This window comes from Nansenia antarctica (genome assembly GCF_963989245.1).
Source record: "Nansenia antarctica genome assembly, chromosome: 18".
NCBI classification, from domain to species: domain Eukaryota; kingdom Metazoa; phylum Chordata; class Actinopteri; order Argentiniformes; family Microstomatidae; genus Nansenia; species Nansenia antarctica.
Genome location: NC_137691.1, coordinates 3,636,460 through 3,641,459, shown reverse-complemented (window position 1 = coordinate 3,641,459; position 5,000 = coordinate 3,636,460). Strand labels below are relative to the sequence as shown.

The 5,000-nt window shown below is 46.0% G+C and overlaps 1 protein-coding gene across 1 annotated transcript in view; it reads left to right on the top strand.

Annotated features, from left to right (window-relative positions):
• mdfi (MyoD family inhibitor) overlaps nucleotides 1-5,000 on the top strand; it is a gene marked incomplete at both ends in the record, with an annotated part of 31,721 nt that overhangs the window by 10,673 nt on the left and 16,048 nt on the right.

Genomic DNA, 5,000 nt, shown 5'->3' with positions numbered 1-5,000 from the left:
AACAGGCAGAGAGGAGGGGGAGGAGTTTAGAACAGGCAGAGAGGAGGGGGAGGAGTTTAGAACAGGCAGAGAGGAGGCGGAGGAGTTTAGAACAGGCAGAGAGGAGGGGGAGGAGTTTAGAACAGGCAGAGAGGCTGTGGAGGAGGTTAGAAAGCTAGCCTATGTCCTTTCTTTTCATACACACATACCTCAGACTCACACACACACACACACACACACACACACACACACACACACACACTCACACACACATACACACATACCTCAGATTTACACACACACACACACACACACACACACACACACACACACATATACCTCAGACTTACAAACACACACACACACACACACACACACACATGAACACACACCCTCCAGAGTTGAAGGTGGCAGCTCTCCTGTCCAGTCCAGTGGTGTTCACACCTGAATCAGCCTCTGATTGTGTTTACCTAGAAGCATCACGGTGGCCGCTGCCTTTGAAACGTCCTGGTGAGAGACATGGAGAGGCTGGGCGTGAGGGGGATTGTGTGGGGAGAGACAGAGAGTATGGGTGTGTGTGTGTGTGTGTGTGTGTGTGTGTGTGTCACGCACACACATACACACACATACATCCTCAAATGCCCCAAACACAAGAGTCTCTTCGTCAGGGCGAGAGCACCTTTACGTTGTTTGGATAACAGTACTCAGTTATCCCTCTGCCGTAGCTGTTTCTATGGCTTTTAAAAGTCAAACCCTACTTTATTCTGTTTATAATACGACACGCTAGACTAATGATGTTTTCAACAGCTTTTTAGCTGAGTGTGCTTAGTTTTACATTAATCGCACGCACACTCAAAATAACATTTGCATAAAGCTGGCCACAATCTCACCGGCCAATTTACTACTTGAACTGTCTATATTATTACTAGCTGTACTGCTAATTGTATCTGTCTCATTTGTCTTATTTGTCACGTATGTCCGGTACTATTGTCACTTTTCTATCTTAAATTATGCCTATTATAGCTTATTATCTTTGTGCTGCAATGTCAGGAACCGAAGCATAAGAATTTTACTCCCTTACACGTGTGTGATGTGTCGTAACAATAAACCTTGAAACTTGACATATTCTATTTGTAGTGAGACAGCTTTGGTAGAAGCCTTTTCTTTCTTTTCTCACATTTTTACAGCTGTGCTCACACCACAGTTCTAGTGTTGTGAGAATTATTTTATGGGCAAAAAACAACACTAAGTATATACCACAACCCATGCTGACAGACAAAGGCCCCAATTCTTTGTGCTGGGAAGGCAGCAGATCTTTACAGTAAGTCTAAATGTGTCTAGAGCTGGCCAGCGCCTCAGTCTGAGGGAGTTTAAATAAGCTGGTAAAAGCAGAAAATAACAGCGAGGCACCTTGGGGTCTCACCACGGACAAACAACATGGCCACTTCAATAACACTGCTGTCTGCCCTGGCCGCTCTCCTGGCTGCTAAGACTACAACTCCCACAATGCTCACGGCTACATACTGTATGTAGCAAGGGGTTGTGGGAAATTAAATTGATTAATTAATATTTTTAAAAAAACTGCCAAAAAATAGAAAGTAGATCGTGTCTGACCCAATCATGGAGAGGAGAGGAGGGAGGGAGGGAGGCAGGACAGGAAAGAGAGGAGAGATAGAGAAGAGAGGGAGAGTGAGTAGAGTAAATAAACGAAGCCGGGAAGTAGTGAGGCCACCTACAGGATGTGCTTGTGTGTGTGTGTGTGTGTGTGTGTGTGTGTGTGTGTCTGTGTGTGTGTGTGCTTGTGTATCAAACCCAGCTGGCTCCCATTTGCCCAGGAATGAGTCTGTACCTCTCAGAGGCCCAAACCTGCCCCACTTTGAAGACCTGTGTGTGTGTGTGTGTGTGTGTGTGTGTGTGTGTGTGTGTACGTGTGTACGTGTGTACGTGTGTACGTGTGTACGTGTGTTAGTGTGTATTAGTATGTATTTGCGGTTCAAGTGTTTTCGCAAACAGTGCTATGTTTGTGGTGTGTGTGTGTGTGTGTGTGCGTGCGCATAATTACAGCGTCATTATAAGACCGCCTGGCTCCGGCGAGCACATATAAAAACACTCACACGTACATATAGTATACTGTATGTGGTACATGGCCACATACACACACACACACACACACACACACACACACTGCACATAGGGCCCAGGGTTCTTGTGTTCGTGTCCCTTCCTGCCTACCTGCTACATCGTTAAAACCTTCAAACATTTTTTGTGTGAAAATTAGAAAGTGACGGCAGCAGAAGTTTTCTTCCGATATTTTACCACACGATCACATTTTTACATTTTTACATTTTTGGCATGCAGCAGACGCCTTATTCCAAAGTGACTTTCGATCAATGAATACTAAGCAAGTGAATCATCTATCCACCAGTCGTAGCAGGAAGAGTAATCTAGCTCAGGCCAGGTCGTCATGATAGAAGAAAGAACGTTTTATTTATTTTTAATAGACGCTGGAGAAACAGTACAAGGGGAGAAAGTAGAAATCGTAGGAGACACACAGTATAGGGGGAAGCAGGTGTCTCGGGAGACACAGTGTTGGGGGGTAGTAGATGTCTCAGGTGGAGTGTTTGGTTGTACGCTGAAGAGATTGGACTAGCCTCTACACTGGGCTAGCCTCTACACTGGGCTAGCCTCTACATTGGACTAGCTTCTACATTGGACTAGCTTCTACATTGGACTAGCCTCTACATTGGACTAGCCTCTACACTGGGCTAGCCTCTACACTGGGCTAGCCTCTACACTGGGCTAGCCTCTACATTGGACTAGCCTCTACATTGGACTAGCCTCTACACTGGACTAGCCTCTACATTGGACTAGCCTCTACCAGGGCTGGACTGGGACAAAAATTAGGCCCTGGCATTTTTGGCCCAGACAGGCCCACCCCAATCGGTCGGACCACACCCACCAGCACAAAAAAACTTGCCTTATATACTCGTCTTATATACTGTGCTGTACAGTCATATGACAAACTGTAGTATTCCCCCAAACCACTACAAAGACGACTACATACAGTAAGCAATGGTACCAGTGCAAGTAGACCAGTGTACTCAGTGATCAGATTCCAGAGCGAATTTACGAACGCAGCCTTGTTGTTCTAGATTTTTTTTTCCATTATCAACCTATCATTGCGCTTTAGAGTAAAACAAAGCACTCAACTGTCGCGTCTATCTTTTCATGGCAACTCTACATTGTGATTTACAAGGGATATTAACTAATATTAAGTAATATTATTACTTGGTTACATTTTGCAATTGATCCGCGGTACACATGCGTGCCGAACCGTGGGGGGCGATCCGTTACACCCCTACACAGCTACCTATATTTTCCTTACCGGGTCAACGGTTACAGGCTGACTCGGCCCCGCTTCTTCTGTATCCTCTCTATCCTCTGTATCTGTACCCTGCTCCCGCTCCTCCCTGCCAGCCTCCTCTTCAACCTGTTGCTGCTGTGGTAAACTTGAGGGTGCAGCAAACATGTCCCTAATGTTTACACATTTGGCAGCATCTGCCTCGAGTTTCTTCTTGTTTTTCTCCCTAAGTTTTTCCCAGCCTCCCTTCCGTTTCAGTGTGCTTTTGCGCTCCATCTCTCTCAGTATCTATCTAGTAACTATCCAGGCTAACTAAATTTATTTTGCCGGCCGACTCGGCCCAAAACTACCGCGAAACTGAGACGGAGGTCTGGTGCTGCGTGCGTGCGTGACCCCTGACCCCCCCCCCCCCCCCCCTTCTCTCTGTTGATTGGGCCAGCCCAGTGTCTGTATAGAAAATTGACCAACGGGCCGCTGTCCCTGATTTATGGGCCGTTCAATGGTAGCTTTCGATTTATGGGCCGTTCGATGGTAGCTTTCGGCCGGGCCGGCTGGTAAAAAAAAGCCAGTCGGCTCGGCCCAAAACTACCGCGGCCCACCGGGCAAATGCCCGGTATGCCAGATGGCCAGTCCAGCCCTGGCCTCTACATTGGACTAGCCTCTACATTGGACTAGCCTCTACATTGGACCAGCCTCTACAATGGACTAGCCTCTACATTGGACTAGCCTCTACATTGGACTAGCCTCTACATTGGGCTAGCCTCTACATTGGACTAGCCTCTACATTGGACTAGCCTCTACATTGGACTAGCCTCTACATTGGACTAGCCTCTACATTGGACTAGCCTCTACATTGGACTAGCCTCTACATTGGGCTAGCCTCTACATTGGACTAGCCTCTACATTGGACTAGCCTCTACATTGGACTAGCCTCTACATTGGACTAGCCTCTACATTGGACTAGCCTCTACATTGGGCTAGCCTCTACATTGGACTAGCCTCTACATTGGGCTAGCCTCTACAAGAAATTTTTTATATCTTTGCACTCGATCAAATTTCAGGACCCTCCTTTCATGACTTTTCCTATGTGCGTTCTACCACCCAGTATCCTTACATTTTCAAAATCACATCAGGATAAGCTAGGATGAAGCTATTTTTGCTAATTTCCCCCCCACAGACCCTGGTTCTAACCCTCTCCACTTTCTATGTCTGAATTACGGGATTCCATCTTTGTTACTTCTACAGTATACTGTATATTATAGGTCTCTCTACCGTTGTCGTTTGAACAAAGTATTTATTTTTGTCTTTATTTGAAGCACATTTTTCAGCACTGCTCATGGAAAGTGTTCGAGCAGGTTTGCAGAAAGGACGGGGGCTTAATCATTTGAAATCGTCAGCTCAGTCACAAAGCCCTACAACAATGTGATTTTGAATCCCACGGTTTAACCGAAAATCACGGTTTTATATGGGGATGGTTTCACAGTAGGCCTATATTAAAAAAAAGAAAACCACCCCAAGCCTAATCTAGGCTGGTCTGGTCTAGACTGGTCTGGTTTGAATCCAAAACTGTTGCCTTTTTAAAAATATATATATGTTTACAGGGGTGTACAATCCACCAGTAGTGCAAAGGCTAAATTGGATTGACCAGAGTGGGGGGGGT